Source organism: Xenopus laevis, chromosome 5S (assembly GCF_017654675.1).
Source record: "Xenopus laevis strain J_2021 chromosome 5S, Xenopus_laevis_v10.1, whole genome shotgun sequence".
Classification (NCBI taxonomy): domain Eukaryota; kingdom Metazoa; phylum Chordata; class Amphibia; order Anura; family Pipidae; genus Xenopus; species Xenopus laevis.
Genome location: NC_054380.1, coordinates 143,234,345 through 143,254,609, shown reverse-complemented (window position 1 = coordinate 143,254,609; position 20,265 = coordinate 143,234,345).

Genomic DNA, 20,265 nt, shown 5'->3' with positions numbered 1-20,265 from the left:
CCGCCTCGCTCCCACTGTTTGTGTCCACACTATGCATGTACGACTGATGTCCCGATGATCGCTCACGTGATGTCAAATGATCGATGTCACGGTGATGCTCACCCGATATCATTACCCGACAATCGCTCATCGAGATGAATGTTTCGGTGATGTTCTTGATGATCGGCACGATGGTGTCACTGATTGTGTCGCTATGGATGTAAGCATGATGCCACGGCCCATGATGTCAGATGATCGCTCACGCGCTGATGTCGCGGACCCTGATGTCACTGATGAGTTATCGATAATCTCATGATCCAGATCATCCCTACCTGCATGCCCGATGATTGCACAAGTGGTGTCATGCTCTTGTCGTCACTATTCCGATGTCACCGATGATATCAGGCTGATGTCACGGTCGGATGTCACCTCGTGCTGTCACCCTGTGATGCCTCACGCTTGCTCCCCGGTGACTTAAAATAATCGTCAAGCCACTGCACAGCGTCCGCCCTTATGACTGTCACGGTACATCCTCAACCATAGATCGTATGACTCGCACGCTTAAGATACATCGTCATGATGCACTCCGATATCTTATGATTGTCCGAAATGCGATTGCAGGATGGTGTCACTGTTTGTTGTCACTATGCATGTCACGATGATGTCAAGATGATGTCACCGGTGATTCCATGATGGTCAGGTGAGTCACGATGCACCCTATTCCACCGACAAAGTCCATGATGAAGTTTCGGCTGATGTCCTGATGATGGCGATTGTGTTAATGATTGTGTGCTCATGATGTCAAGATGGATGTCACGATGATGTACGATGATGTCATGGAGACTGCTCTACGATGAGTTACGATACACTAATGAATGGTCGATATCCCTATGATGTCGCCCGATGAGTCTGCACAATGGCTCGGCTCGTCTTCGTGCTCCACTATGATTCACTATGAATCCCGTCACGGTCCGCATGTCCACTGCATGATGTCACTCCCGCTGATCGTCACTGTGATGTCACGTTGTCCCAATGCATGCTTAGATAATCGTCAAATGACAGTCGATGATGTCACGGTAACTCGCTCCAATGATGTCATATGATGTTTACGATCAACCTGTCAATCGCATGATGAACATCCCCTTATGATGTCCGATAATTGCACGGATGGTGTCAGTGTTTGTGTCAACCTATGATGTCCACGATGATGTTCCGATGATGGTCACGATGACGTACGATAGCATCTCACTGATACATGATATCCTATGATGTCCCGATCCGATCCCCTGCCCACACATGGTGTCATGTTTGCTGTCACTACTGATGTCCCGACTGATATCACGGTGATGTCACCGGTGATGTCACTGGTGACTCGTCACTGGTGATGTCAGTTGCTCCCCGGTGCATCTCGTTCTAAACCATATGTCAAGATCGCCCACCAGTCCCGATTGACTGTCACGGTAATGTCAAATGACTGTCTTGATGCTGTTAACGATAATGTCATATGATGAATCCTTATGATGTCCCGATACCTTGCAGGATGGTGTCATCGTCTTGCACCTGTCACTATGACTGTCACGATGATCGTCCACCGCATGATGTCACGCCATCGCTGTCAACGCATGACGTTAAGCATAATCTCATGATAATGACTCACTCCTCTCTCGCACTGTCTCGACTCTACTCTTGGCACCAATGGTGGTCATGTTCTCTGTGGTTCCTCCCATGATGTCACGATCTGATGTCACGATGATCGTCACGCGTGATGTCCATGATGATTCATGCGTGATGTATGGATTGTGTCGCTCATGATGTCAAGAATGATGTCACGACTGATCGTCACGATGATGCTCACGGTGATGCGCTCACACGCATCGACTGTCACGATACGTTACGACTAATCCATGATAATCGCATATCCCTACTCGATGTCCCGATGATCTGCACAATGGTGGCTCATGTTTGCTGTCACTATGATGTTCAGCGACTGATACCACGATGATATCGACGGTGACTGTCGAACCTGTGATGTCACTGTCGGATGTCACGTTGTCCGGTGATGTTACAATAATGTCAAGATGAGTCGTCCGATGCAATGTCACGGTAACTGTCACCACACTGATGTCTTGGCATGATGTTGACGATAATGTCCATGTATGATGACATCCTCTCATCACGTCCCGACTCGATTGCAGGATGGTTGTCATCGTTCTGTGCTTCACTCCATGACTCCGTACGATGCATGTCAAGATGATGTCCCACGATGACTTAGATGACGTTAACGATAATCTCATGATAATCGATACCTTCATGATGTCTGATTATCTGCACAATGGTGTCATGTCTCTGTGTCCACCTCATGATGTTCCCGATGAAGTATCACGGTGATGTCAGCTCGTCGATGTCACGTTGTCCGGTGATGTTACAATAATGTAAAGATGAAGGTCGATGATGTCCACGGGTCATCGTCCAATCGATGTCATGATGATCTGTTACGATACCATGTCATGGATGACTGAATATCCTATGATGTCCCCGATGATTGGAGGATGGCCTGCTCAATGGCTTTGCTGTCACCTCATGGATGTCCGCCATGATACGTCACGATAAGCATCCGTACGGTCGGATGTCATCGATGATGTCACGGTGATGTCACGATGATATTACGACAATGTCCTCGGACTCCGCACCGCTTTCCGGAGTCGCATGTCTGATGATGGCACGATGGTCCGCTCATCGCATCTCGCTGTCGCTATGATGTCAAGCAATGATGTCACGATGATGCTCACGCTGATTCACGGTGATGTCACGAATGATGTCACGATGACGTTACGCTAATCTCATATCGGATGATATCCGTATGATGTCCCGATGATTGCACCATGGTGCTCATGTTTTGTGTCACTATGCCATGGTCAGCATGATGTCAGCGCGTGATGTCCTGTGATGTCACGTCTGTTCGATGCAGTTACGATACATGTCAAGATGAAGTCCCGATGATGTCAACGGTAAATGTCACGATGATGTCCGACGATGACGTTGCGATAATGTATGATGTGAGTGACGATCCTTATGAGTCCAGATGATGTGCAGGATGGTGGTCTAGTGTTGTGTACTATGATGTCATCTGATGATGTTCAAGATGATGTACGGATGAACGTTACGAAATATCTATGATAATCGATATCCGCTATGATGTCTGATGATTGCCACGATGGTGTCAGTGTTGTGTCCCTATGAGTGTCAGATGATGTCACAATGATGTCACGATGATGTACGTATAGGATGTCACGGGTGATGTATGATGGAAGTCACGGTGCATGTCACGATGTTATTAACGACAGATGGTCAATGAAGTTTCGGTGATTCCAGATGATGGCAGCGATGGGTGTCGCATGATTGTGTGGCTATAGAGTGTACAACTGATGTCCGATGTGTCACGTGATGTATGATGATGTCAGCGGGTGATGTACGATTAAACTCGATGATGAATGATAGCCCTATGATGTCCCGGAGATTGCAGCAATGGTGTCCATGTTTGTGTCACTATGATGTTCGAACGATGATATCAACGGTGAGTACGGTGATGTCACTGTGATGTCACTGTGATGTCAGTTGTCCGGTGATGTTACAATAATGTCAAGATTGAAGTCCGATGATGTCGGTAATGTCACAATGATGTCATGATGATGCTACGATAATGTAATGATGATGATGATCCTTATGATGCCCGATGATTGCGGATGGTGTCATGTGTTTGTGTTCAGCTTGATGTCACGATGCGATGTCAGGATGAGTCAGCGGTGATGTCAATGATGGATGTCACGGTGATGTCACACACGATGATATTACGACAAGTGCATGATGCAAGTGTTCGGTGATGTTTCCGCTGATAGATGGCAGGTGGTGTCACTGATTGTGTCGCTATGATGTCAAGATGATGTCACGATGATGTCACGATGATGTCACGGTGATGTCACGATGATGTCACGATGACGTTACGATAATCTCATGATGATGATATCCCTATGATGTCCCGATGATTGCACAATGGTGTCATGTTTGTGTCACTATGATGTCACTATGATGTCACGATGATGTCACGGTGATGTCACTGTGATGTCACTGTGATGTCACGTTGTCCCGGTGATGTTACGATAATGTCAAGATGAAGTCCCGATGATGTCACGGTAATGTCACGATGATGTCATGACGTTACGATATGTCATGATGATGATATCCTTATGATGTTCCGATGATTGCAGGATGGTGTCATGTTTGTGTCACTATGTGTCAACGATGATGTCACCGGTGATGTCATGATGATGTCACGGTGATGTCACGATGATATTACGACAAGTCAATGATGAAGTTTCGGTGATGTCCTGATGATGGCACGATGGTGTCATGATTGTGTCGCTATGATGTCAAGATGATGTCACGAATGATGTATGAATGATGTCACGATGATGTCACGATAAACTCATGATGATGATATCCCTATGATGTCCCGATGATTGCACAATGGTGTCATGTTTGTGTCACTATGATGTCACGATGATGTCACGATGATGTCATTGATGTCCACGTGATGTCACTGTGATGTCATGTTGTCCCAATGATGTTACGATAATGTCAAGATGAAGTCCCGATGATGTCACGGTAATGTCACAATGATGTCTTGATGATGTTACGATAATGTCATGATGATGATATCCTTATGATGTCCCGATGATTGCAGGATGGTGTCATGTTTGTGTCACTATGATGTCACGATGATGTCACGATGATGTCACGATGACGTTACGATAATCTCATGATAATGATATCCCTATGATGTCCCGATGATTGCACAATGGTGTCATGTTTGTGTCACTATGATGTCACGATGATATCACGGTGATGTCACGGTGATGTCACTGTGATGTCACTGTGATGTCACGTTGTCCCGGTGATGTTACAATAATGTCAAGATGAAGTCCAGATGATGTCACGGTAATGTCACAATGATGTCATGATGATGTTACGATAATGTCATGATGATGATATCCTTATGATGTCCCGATGATTGCAGGATGGTGTCATGTTTGTGTCACTATGATGTCACGATGATGTCACGATGATGTCACGGTGATGTCATGATGATGTCACGGTGATGTCACGATGATATTACGACAATTCATGATGAAGTTCGGTGATGTCCTGATGATGGCACGATGGTGTCATGGATTGTGTCGCTATGATGTCAAGATGATGTCACGATGATGTCACATGATGTCACGGTGATGTCACGATGATGTCCACGATGAGTTACGATAATCTCATGATGATGATGATCCGTATGGATGTCCCGATGATTGCACCCAAGTGGTGTCATGTTGTGTCAGCTATGATGTCACTATGATGTCACGATGATTGTCACGGTGATGTCACTGTGAATGTCACGTTGTTGCCGATGATGTTTACGATAATGTCAAGATGAAGTCCCGATGATGTCACTGTAATGTCACGATGATGTCACGATGACGTTACGATAATGTCATGATTGATGACATCCTTATGATGTCCCGATGATTGCAGGATGGTGTCATGTTTGTGTCACTATCGATGTCAAGATGATGTCACGATGATGTCACGAATGATGTCACGGTGATGTCATGATGATGTCACGGTGATGTCACGATGATATTAACGACAATGTCGATGAAGTTTCGGTGATGTCCAGATGATGGCACGATGGTGTCATGATTGTGTCGCTATGATGTCACGATGATGTCACGATGATGTCACGGTGATGTCATGATGATGTCACGGTGATGTCACGATAAACTCATGATGATGATATCCCTATGATGTCCCGATGATTGCACAATGGTGTCATGTTTGTGTCACGATGATGTCACGATGATGTCACGATGATGTCAGTGATGTCCAACTGTTGATGTAACGTTGTCCCAATGATGTTACGATAATGTCAAGATGAAGTCCGATGATGTCACGGTAATGTCACAATGATGTCTTGATGATGTTACGATAATGTCATGATGATGATATCTTATGATGTCCCGATGATTGCAGGATGTGTCATGTTGTGTCACTATGATGTCACGATGATGTCACGATGATGTCATGATGACGTTGATAATCTCATTGATAATGATATCCCTATGATGTCTGATGATTGCACAATGGTGTCATGTTTGTGTCACTATGATGTCACGATGATGTCACGGTGATGTGCACGGTGATGTCACTGTGATGTACTGGATGATGTCACGTTGTCCGCATGATGTTATGATAATGTCAAGATGAAGTCCCGATGATGTCACAGTAATGTCACGATGATGTCACGATGACGTTACGATAATGTCATGATGTTGATATCCTTATGATGTCCCGATGATTGCAGGATGGTGTCATGTTTGTGTCACTATGATGTCACGATGATGTCACGATGATGTCACGGTGATGTCATGATGATGTCACGGTGATGTCACGATGATATTACGACAATGTCATGATGAAGTTTCGGTGATGTCACGATGATGGCACGATGGTGTCATGATTGTGTCGCTATGATGTCAAGATGATGTCACGATGATGTCACGATGATGTCACGGTGATGTCACGATGATGTCACGATGACGTTACGATAATCTCATGATAATGATATCCCTATGATGTCCCGATGATTGCACAATGGTGTCATGTTTGTGTCACTATGATGTCACGATGATATCACGGTGATGTCACGGTGATGTCACGGTGATGTCACGTTGTCCCGGTGATGTTACAATAATGTCAAGATGAAGTCCCGATGATGTCACGGTAATGTCACAATGATGTCATGATGATGTTACGATAATGTCATGATGATGATATCCTTATGATGTCCCGATGATTGCAGGATGGTGTCATGTTTGTGTCACTATGATGTCACGATGATGTCACGATGATGTCACGGTGATGTCATGATGATGTCACGGTGATGTCACGATGATATTACGACAATGTCATGATGAAGTTTCGGTGATGTCCTGATGATGGCACGATGGTGTCATGATTGTGTCGCTATGATGTCAAGATGATGTCACGGTGATGTCACGATGATGTCACGATGACGTTACGATAATCTCATGATGATGATATCCGTATGATGTCCCGATGATTGCACAATGGTGTCATGTTTGTGTCACTATGATGTCACTATGATGTCACGATGATGTCACGGTGATGTCACTGTGATGTCACTGTGATGTCACGTTGTTCCGATGATGTTACGATAATGTCAAGATGAAGTCCCGATGATGTCACGGTAATGTCACGATGATGTCACGATGACGTTACGATAATGTCATGATGATGACATCCTTATGATGTCCCGATGATTGCAGGATGGTGTCATGTTTGTGTCACTATGATGTCACGATGATGTCACGATGATGTCATGATGATGTCACGGTGATGTCATGATGATGTCACGGTGATGTCACGATAAACTCATGATGATGATATCCCTATGATGTCCCGATGATTGCACAATTGTGTCATGTTTGTGTCACGATGATGTCACAATGATGTCACGATGATGTCACTGTGATGTCACTGTGATGTCACGTTGTCCCAATGATGTTACGATAATGTCAAGATGAAGTCCCGATGATGTCACGGTAATGTCACAATGATGTCTTGATGATGTTACGATAATGTCATGATGATGATATCCTTATGATGTCCCGATGATTGCAGGATGGTGTCATGTTTGTGTCACTATGATGTCACGATGATGTCACGATGATGTCACGATGACGTTACGATAATCTCATGATAATGATATCCCTATGATGTCCTGATGATTGCACAATGGTATCATGTTTGTGTCACTATTGATGTCACGATGATATCACGGTGATGTCACGGTGATGTCACTGTGATGTCACTGTGATGTCACGTTGTCCCGGTGATGTTACGATAATGTCAAGATGAAGTCCCGATGATGTCACAGTAATGTCACGATGATGTCACGATGACGTTACGATAATGTCATGATGTTGATATCCTTATGATGTCCCGATGATTGCAGGATGGTGTCATGTTTGTGTCACTATGATGTCACGATGATGTCACGATGATGTCACGGTGATGTCATGATGATGTCACGGTGATGTCACGATGATATTACGACAATGTCATGATGAAGTTTCGGTGATGTCCTGATGATGGCACGATGGTGTCCATGATTGTGTCGCTATGATGTCAAGATGATGTCACGATGATGTCACGATGATGTCACGGTGATGTCACGGTGATGTCACTGTGATGTCACTGTGATGTCACGTTGTCCCGGTGATGTTACAATAATGTCAAGATGAAGTCCCGATGATGTCACGGTAATGTCACAATGATGTCTTGATGATGTTACGATAATGTCATGATGATGATATGCTTATGATGTCCCGATGATTGCAGGATGGTGTCATGTTTGTGTCACTATGATGTCACGATGATGTCACGATGATGTCACGGTGATGTCACGATGATATTACGACAATGTCATGATGAAGTTTCGGTGATGTCCTGATGATGGCACGATTGTGTCATGATTGTGTCGCTATGATGTCAAGATGATGTCACGATGATGTCACGGTGATGTCATGATGATGTCACGGGGATGTCACGATAAACTCATGATGGTGATATCCCTATGATGTCCCGATGATTGCACAATGGTGTCGTGTTTGTGTCACTATGATGTCACTATGCTGTCACGATGATGTCACTGTGATGTCACTGTGATGTCACGTTGTCCCAATGATGTTACGATAATGTCAAGATGAAGTCCCGATGATGTCACGGTAATGTCACAATGATGTCATGATGATGTTACGATAATGTCATGATGATGAAATCCTTATGATGTCCCGATGATTGCAGGATGGTGTCATGTTTGTGTCACTATGATGTCACGATGATGTCACGATGATGTCACGATGACGTTACGATAATCTCATGATAATGATATCCCTATGATGTCCCGATGATTGCACAATGGTGTCATGTTTGTGTCACTATGATGTCACGATGATATCACGATGATGTCACGATGATGTCACTGTGATGTCACTGTGATGTCACGTTGTCCCGGTGATGTTACGATAATGTCAAGATGAAGTCCCGATGATGTCACGGTAATGTCACAATGATGTCATGATGATGTTACGATAATGTCATGATGATGATATCCTTATGATGTCCCGATGATTGCAGGATGGTGTCATGTTTGTGTCACTATGATGTCACGATGATGTCACGATGATGTCACGGTGATGTCATGATGATGTCACGGTGATGTCACGATGATATTACGACAATGTCATGATGAAGTTTCGGTGATGTCCTGATGATGGCACGATGGTGTCATGATTGTGTCGCTATGATGTCAAGATGATGTCACGATGATGTCACGGTGATGTCACGATGATGTCACGATGACGTTACGATAATCTCATGATGATGATATCCGTATGATGTCCCGATGATTGCACAATGGTGTCATGTTTGTGTCACTATGATGTCACTATGATGTCACGATGATGTCACGGTGATGTCACTGTGATGTCACTGTGATGTCACGTTGTCCGATGATGTTACGATAATGTCAAGATGAAGTCCCGATGATGTCACGGTAATGTCACGATGATGTCACGATGACGTTACGATAATGTCATGATGATGATATCCTTATGATGTCCCGATGATTGCAGGATGGTGTCATGTTTGTGTCACTATGATGTCACGATGATGTCACGATGTGATGTCATGATGATGTCACGGTGATGTCACGATGATATTACGACAATGTCATGATGAAGTTTCGGTGATGTCCTGATGATGGCACGATGGTGTCATGATTGTGTCGCTATGATGTCAAGATGATGTCACAATGATGTCACGATGATGTCATGATGATGTCACGATGACGTTACGATAAACTAATGATGGTGATATCCCTATGATGTCCCGATGATTGCACAATGGTGTCGTGTTTGTGTCACTATGATGTCACTATGATGTCACGGTGATGTCACTGTGATGTCACTGTGATGTCACTGTGATGTCACGTTGTCCCAATGATGTTACGATAATGTCAAGATGAAGTCCCGATGATGTCACAGTAATGTCACAATGATGTCATGATGATGTTACGATAATGTCATGATGATGAAATCCTTATGATGTCCCGATGATTGCAGGATGGTGTCATGTTTGTGTCACTATGATGTCACGATGATGTCACGATGATGTCACGATGACGTTACGATAATCTCATGATAATGATATCCCTATGATGTCCCGATGATTGCACAATGGTGTCATGTTTGTGTCACTATGATGTCACGATGATATCACGGTGATGTCACGGTGATGTCACTGTGATGTCACTGTGATGTCACGTTGTCCCGTTGATGTTACAATAATGTCAAGATGAAGTCCCGATGATGTCACGGTAATGTCACAATGATGTCATGATGATGTTACGATAATGTCATGATGATGATATCCTTATGATGTCCCGATGATTGCAGGATGGTGTCATGTTTGTGTCACTATGATGTCACGATGATGTCACGATGATGTCACGGTGATGTCATGATGATGTCACGGTGATGTCACGATGATATTACGACAATGTCATGATGAAGTTTCGGTGATGTCCTGATGATGGCACGATGGTGTCATGATTGTGTCGCTATGATGTCAAGATGATGTCACGATGATGTCACGATGATGTCACGGTGATGTCACGATGATGTCACGATGATGTTACGATAATCTCATGATGATGATATCCGTATGATGTCCCGATGATTGCACAATGGTGTCATGTTTGTGTCACTATGATGTCACTATGATGTCACGATGATGTCACGGTGATGTCACTGTGATGTCACGTTGTTCCGATGATGTTACGATAATGTCAAGATGAAGTCCCGATGATGTCACGGTAATGTCACGATGATGTCACGATGACGTTACGATAATGTCATGATGATGACATCCTTATGATGTCCCGATGATTGCAGGATGGTGTCATGTTTGTGTCACTATGATGTCACGATGATGTCACGATGATGTCACGATGATGTCACGGTGATGTCATGATGATGTCACGGTGATGTCACGATGATATTACGACAATGTCATGAAGTTTCGGTGATGTCCAGATGATGGCACGATGGTGTCATGATTGTGTCGCTATGATGTCACGATGATGTCACGATGATGTCACGGTGATGTCATGATGATGTCACGGTGATGTCACGATAAACTCATGATGATGATATCCCTATGATGTCCAGATGATTGCACAATGGTGTCATGTTTGTGTCACGATGATGTCACGATGATGTCACTGTGATGTCACTGTGATGTCACGTTGTCCCAATGATGTTACGATAATGTCAAGATGAAGTCCCGATGATGTCACGGTAATGTCACAATGATGTCTTGATGATGTTACGATAATGTCATGATGATGATATCCTTATGATGTCCCGATGATTGCAGGATGGTGTCATGTTTGTGTCACTATGATGTCACGATGATGTCACGATGATGTCACGATGATGTCACGATGATGTCACGATGATGTCACGATGATGTCACGATGACGTTACGATAATCTCATGATAATGATATCCCTATGATGTCCTGATGATTGCACAATGGTGTCATGTTTGTGTCACTATGATGTCACGATGATATCACGGTGATGTCACGGTGATGTCACTGTGATGTCACTGTGATGTCACGTTGTCCCGGTGATGTTATGATAATGTCAAGATGAAGTCCCGATGATGTCACAGTAATGTCACGATGATGTCACGATGACGTTACGATAATGTCATGATGTTGATATCCTTATGATGTCCCGATGATTGCAGGATGGTGTCATGTTTGTGTCACTATGATGTCATGATGATGTCACGATGATGTCACGGTGATGTCATGATGATGTCACGGTGATGTCACGATGATATTACGACAATGTCATGATGAAGTTTCGGTGATGTCCTGATGATGGCACGATGGTGTCATGATTGTGTCGCTATGATGTCAAGATGATGTCACGATGATGTCACGATGATGTCACGGTGATGTCACGATGATGTCACGATGACGTTACGATAATCTCATGATAATGATATCCCTATGATGTCCCGATGATTGCACAATGGTGTCATGTTTGTGTCACTATGATGTCACTATGATGTCACTATGATGTCACGATGATGTCACGGTGATGTCACTGTGATGTCACGTTGTTCGATGATGTTACGATAATGTCAAGATGAAGTCCCGATGATGTCACGGTAAAGTCACGATGATGTCACGATGACGTTACGATAATGTCATGATGATGACATCCTTATGATGTCCCGATGATTGCAGGATGGTGTCATGTTTGTGTCACTATGATGTCACGATGATGTCACGATGATGTCACGATGATGTCACGGTGATGTCACGATGATGTCACGATGACGTTACGATAATCTCATGATGATGATATCCGTATGATGTCCCGATGATTGCACAATGGTGTCATGTTTGTGTCACTATGATGTCACTATGATGTCACGATGATGTCACGGTGATGTCACTGTGATGTCACGTTGTTCCGATGATGTTACGATAATGTCAAGATGAAGTCCCGATGATGTCACGGTAATGTCACGATGATGTCACGATGACGTTACGATAATGTCATGATGATGACATCCTTATGATGTCCCGATGATTGCAGGATGGTGTCATGTTTGTGTCACTATGATGTCACGATGATGTCACGATGATGTCACGATGATGTCACGGTGATGTCATGATGATGTCACGGTGATGTCACGATAAACTCATGATGATGATATCCCTATGATGTCCAGATGATTGCACAATGGTGTCATGTTTGTGTCACGATGATGTCACGATGATGTCACGATGATGTCACTGTGATGTCACTGTGATGTAACGTTGTCCCAATGATGTTACGATAATGTCAAGATGAAGTCCCGATGATGTCACGGTAATGTCACAATGATGTCTTGATGATGTTACGATAATGTCATGATGATGATATCCTTATGATGTCCCGATGATTGCAGGATGGTGTCATGTTTGTGTCACTATGATGTCACGATGATGTCACGATGACGTTACGATAATCTCATGATAATGATATCCCTATGATGTCCCGATGATTGCACAATGGTGTCATGTTTGTGTCACTATGATGTCACGATGATATCACGGTGATGTCACGGTGATGTCACTGTGATGTCACTGTGATGTCACGTTGTCCCGGTGATGTTACGATAATGTCAAGATGAAGTCCCGATGATGTCACGGTAATGTCACGATGATGTCACGATGACGTTACGATAATGTCATGATGATGATATCCTTATGATGTCCCGATGATTGCAGGATGGTGTCATGTTTGTGTCACTATGATGTCACGATGATGTCACGATGATGTCACGGTGATGTCATGATGATGTCACGGTGATGTCACGATGATATTACGACAATGTCATGATGAAGTTTCGGTGATGTCCTGATGATGGCACGATGGTGTCATGATTGTGTGGCTATGATGTCCAGATGATGTCACGATGATGTCACGATGATGTCACGGTGATGTCACGATGATGTCACGATGACGTTACGATAATCTCATGATAATGATATCCCTATGATGTCCCGATGATTGCACAATGGTGTCATGTTTGTGTCACTATGATGTCACGATGATATCACGGTGATGTCACGGTGATGTCACGGTGATGTCACGTTGTCCCGGTGATGTTACAATAATGTCAAGATGAAGTCCCGATGATGTCACGGTAATGTCACAATGATGTCATGATGATGTTACGATAATGTCATGATGATGATATCCTTATGATGTCCCGATGATTGCAGGATGGTGTCATGTTTGTGTCACTATGACGTCACGATGATGTCACGATGATGTCACGGTGATGTCATGATGATGTCACGGTGATGTCACGATGATATTACGACAATGTCATGATGAAGTTTCGGTGATGTCCTGATGATGGCTCGATGGTGTCATGATTGTGTCGCTATGATGTCAAGATGATGTCACGGTGATGTCACGATGATGTCACAATGACGTTACAATAATCTCATGATGATGATATCCGTATGATGTCCCGATGATTGCACAATGGTGTCATGTTTGTGTCACTATGATGTCACTATGATGTCACGATGATGTCACGGTGATGTCACTGTGATGTCACGTTGTTCCGATGATGTTACGATAATGTCAAGATGAAGTCCCGATGATGTCACGGTAATGTCACGATGATGTCACGATGACGTTACGATAATGTCATGATGATGACATCCTTATGATGTCCCGATGATTGCAGGATGGTGTCATGTTTGTGTCACTATGATGTCACGATGATGTCACGATGATGTCATGATGATGTCACGGTGATGTCATGATGATGTCACGGTGATGTCACGATAAACTCATGATGATGATATCCCTATGATGTCCCGATGATTGCACAATTGTGTCATGTTTGTGTCACGATGATGTCACAATGATGTCACGATGATGTCACTGTGATGTCACTGTGATGTCACGTTGTCCCAATGATGTTACGATAATGTCAAGATGAAGTCCCGATGATGTCACGGTAATGTCACAATGATGTCTTGATGATGTTACGATAATGTCATGATGATGATATCCTTATGATGTCCCGATGATTGCAGGATGGTGTCATGTTTGTGTCACTATGATGTCACGATGATGTCACGATGATGTCACGATGACGTTACGATAATCTCATGATAATGATATCCCTATGATGTCCTGATGATTGCACAATGGTATCATGTTTGTGTCACTATGATGTCACGATGATATCACGGTGATGTCACGGTGATGTCACTGTGATGTCACTGTGATGTCACGTTGTCCCGGTGATGTTACGATAATGTCAAGATGAAGTCCCGATGATGTCACGGTAATGTCACGATGATGTCACGATGACGTTACGATAATGTCATGATGTTGATATCCTTATGATGTCCCGATGATTGCAGGATGGTGTCATGTTTGTGTCACTATGATGTCACGATGATGTCACGATGATGTCACGGTGATGTCATGATGATGTCACGGTGATGTCACGATGATATTACGACAATGTCATGATGAAGTTTCGGTGATGTCCTGATGATGGCACGATGGTGTCATGATTGTGTCGCTATGATGTCAAGATGATGTCACGATGATGTCACGATGATGTCACGGTGATGTCACGGTGATGTCACTGTGATGTCACTGTGATGTCACGTTGTCCCGGTGATGTTACAATAATGTCAAGATGAAGTCCCGATGATGTCACGGTAATGTCACAATGATGTCTTGATGATGTTACGATAATGTCATGATGATGATATGCTTATGATGTCCCGATGATTGCAGGATGGTGTCATGTTTGTGTCACTATGATGTCACGATGATGTCACGATGATGTCACGGTGATGTCACGATGATATTACGACAATGTCATGATGAAGTTTCGGTGATGTCCTGATGATGGCACGATTGTGTCATGATTGTGTCGCTATGATGTCAAGATGATGTCACGATGATGTCACGGTGATGTCATGATGATGTCATGGGGATGTCACGATAAACTCATGATGGTGATATCCCTATGATGTCCCGATGATTGCACAATGGTGTCGTGTTTGTGTCACTATGATGTCACTATGCTGTCACTGTGATGTCACTGTGATGTCACTGTGATGTCACGTTGTCCCAATGATGTTACGATAATGTCAAGATGAAGTCCCGATGATGTCACGGTAATGTCACAATGATGTCATGATGATGTTACGATAATGTCATGATGATGAAATCCTTATGATGTCCCGATGATTGCAGGATGGTGTCATGTTTGTGTCACTATGATGTCACGATGATGTCACGATGATGTCACGATGACGTTACGATAATCTCATGATAATGATATCCCTATGATGTCCCGATGATTGCACAATGGTGTCATGTTTGTGTCACTATGATGTCACGGTGATGTCACTGTGATGTCACTGTGATGTCACGTTGTCCCGGTGATGTTACGATAATGTCAAGATGAAGTCCCGATGATGTCACGGTAATGTCACAATGATGTCATGATGATGTTACGATAATGTCATGATGATGATATCCTTATGATGTCCCGATGATTGCAGGATGGTGTCATGTTTGTGTCACTATAATGTCACGATGATGTCACGATGATGTCACGGTGATGTCATGATGATGTCACGGTGATGTCACGATGATATTACGACAATGTCATGATGAAGTTTCGGTGATGTCCTGATGATGGCACGATGGTGTCATGATTGTGTCGCTTTGATGTCAAGATGATGTCACGATGATGTCACGATGATGTCACGGTGATGTCACGATGATGTCACGATGACGTTACGATAATCTCATGATGATGATATCCGTATGATGTCCCGATGATTGCACAATGGTGTCATGTTTGTGTCACTATGATGTCACTATGATGTCACGATGATGTCCGGTGATGTCACTGTGATGTCACTGTGATGTCACGTTGTCCCGGTGATGTTACGATAATGTCAAGATGAAGTCCCGATGATGTCACGGTAATGTCACGATGATGTCACAATGACGTTACGATAATGTCATGATGATGATATCCTTATGATGTCCCGATGATTGCAGGATGGTGTCATGTTTGTGTCACTATGATGTCACGATGATGTCACGGTGATGTCATGATGATGTCACGGTGATGTCACGATGATATTACGACAATGTCATGATGAAGTTTCGGTGATGTCCTGATGATGGCACGATGGTGTCATGATTGTGTCGCTATGATGTCAAGATGATGTCACAATGATGTCACGATGATGTCATGATGATGTCACGATGACGTTACGATAAACTAATGATGGTGATATCCCTATGATGTCCCGATGATTGCACAATGGTGTCGTGTTTGTGTCACTATGATGTCACTATGATGTCACGGTGATGTCACTGTGATGTCACTGTGATGTCACTGTGATGTCACGTTGTCCCAATGATGTTACGATAATGTCAAGATGAAGTCCCGATGATGTCACAGTAATGTCACAATGATGTCATGATGATGTTACGATAATGTCATGATGATGAAATCCTTATGATGTCCCGATGATTGCAGGATGGTGTCATGTTTGTGTCACTATGATGTCACGATGATATCACGGTGATGTCACGGTGATGTCACTGTGATGTCACTGTGATGTCACGTTGTCCCGGTGGTGTTACAATAATGTCAAGATGAAGTCCCGATGATGTCACTGTAATGTCACGATGATGTCACGATGACGTTACGATAATGTCATGATGATGATATCCTTATGATGTCCCGATGATTGCAGGATGGTGTCATGTTTGTGTCACTATGATGTCACGATGATGTCACGATGATGTCACGGTGATGTCATGATGATGTTACGGTGATGTCACGATGATATTACGACAATGTCATGATGAATTTCGGTGATGTCCTGATTATGGCATGATGGTGTCATGATTGTGTCGCTATGATGTCAAGATGATGTCACGATGATGTCACGATGATGTCACGGTGATGTCACGATGATGTCACGATGACGTTACGATAATCTCATGATGATGATATCCATATGATGTCCCGATGATTGCACAATGGTATCATGTTTGTGTCACTATGATGTCACGATGATGTCACGATGATGTCACGGTGATGTCATGATGATGTCACGGTGATGTCACGATGATATTACGACAATGTCATGATGAAGTTTCGGTGATGTCCTGATGATGGCACGATGGTGTCATGATTGTGTCGCTATGATGTCAAGATGATGTCACGATGATGTCACGGTGATGTCACGATGATGTCACGATGACGTTACGATAATCTCATGATGATGATATCCGTATGATGTCCCGATGATTGCACAATGGTGTCATGTTTGTGTCACTATGATGTCACTATGATGTAACGATGATGTCACGGTGATGTCACTGTGATGTCACTGTGATGTCACGTTGTCCCGGTGATGTTACGATAATGTCAAGATGAAGTCCCGATGATGTCACGGTAATGTCACGATGATGTCACGATGACGTTACGATAATGTCATGATGATGATATCCTTATGATGTCCCGATGATTGCAGGATGGTGTCATGTTTGTGTCACTATGATGTCACGATGATGTCACGATGATGTCACGATGACGTTACGATAATCTCATGATAATGATATCCCTATGATGTCCTGATGATTGCACAATGGTGTCATGTTTGTTTCACTATGATGTCACGATGATATCACGGTGATGTCATGATGATGTCACGGTGATGTCACGATGATATTACGACAATGTCATGATGAAGTTTCGGTGATGTCCTGATGATGGCACGATTGTGTCATGATTGTGTCGCTATGATGTCAAGATGATGTCACTGTGATGTCACTGTGATGTCACGATAATGTCAAGATGAAGTCCCGATGATGTCACGGTAATGTCACGATGATGTCACGATGACGTTACGATAATGTCATGATGATGATATCCTTATGATGTCCCGATGATTGCAGGATGGTGTCATGTTTGTGTCACTATGATGTCACGATGATGTCACGATGATGTCACGGTGATGTCATGATGATGTCACGGTGATGTCACGATGATATTACGACAATGTCATGATGAAGTTTCGGTGATGTCCTGATGATGGCACGATGGTGTCATGATTGTGTGGCTATGATGTCAAGATGATGTCACGATGATGTCACGATGATGTCACGGTGATGTCACGATGACGTTACGATAATCTCATGATAATGATATCCCTATGATGTCCCGATGATTGCACAATGGTGTCATGTTTGTGTCACTATGATGTCACGATGATATCACGGTGATGTCACGGTGATGTCACTGTGATGTCACTGTGATGTCACGTTGTCCCAGTGATGTTACAATAATGTCAAGATGAAGTCCCGATGATGTCACGGTAATGTCACAATGATGTCATGATGATGTTACGATAATGTCATGATGATGATATCCTTATGATGTCCCGATGATTGCAGGATGGTGTCATGTTTGTGTCACTATGATGTCACGATGATGTCACGATGATGTCACGGTGATGTCATGATGATGTCACGGTGATATTACGACAATGTCATGATGAAGTTTCGGTGATGTCCTGATGATGGCACGATGGTGTCATGATTGTGTCGCTATGATGTCAAGATGATGTCACGATGATGTCACGATGACGTTACGATAATCTCGTGATGATGATATCCGTATGATGTCCCGATGATTGCACAATGGTGTCATGTTTGTGTCACTATGATGTCACGATGATGTCACGGTGATGTCACTGTGATGTCACGTTGTTCCGATGATGTTACGATAATGTCAAGATGAAGTCCCGATGATGTCACGGTAAAGTCACGATGATGTCACGATGACGTTACGATAATGTCATGATGATGACATCCTTATGATGTCCCGATGATTGCAGGATGGTGTCATGTTTGTGTCACTATGATGTCACGATGATGTCACGATGATGTCACGATGATGTCACGATGATGTCACGGTGATGTCATGATGATGTCACGGTGATGTCACGATGATATTACGACAATGTCATGAAGTTTCGGTGATGTCCAGATGATGGCACGATGGTGTCATGATTGTGTCGCTATGATGTCACGATGATGTCACGGTGATGTCATGATGATCTCACGGTGATGTCACGATAAACTCATGATGATGATATCCCTATGATGTCCCGATGATTGCACAATGGTGTCATGTTTGTGTCACGATGATGTCACGATGATGTCACGATGATGTCACTGTGATGTCACTGTGATGTCACGTTGTCCCAATGATGTTACGATAATGTCAAGATAAAGTCCCGATGATGTCACGGTAATGTCACAATGATGTCTTGATGATGTTACGATAATGTCATGATGATGATATCCTTATGATGTCCCGATGATTGCAGGATGGTGTCATGTTTGTGTCACTATGATGTCACGATGATGTCACGATGATGTCACGGTGATGTCATGATGATGTCACGGTGATGTCACGATGATATTACGACAATGTCATGATGAAG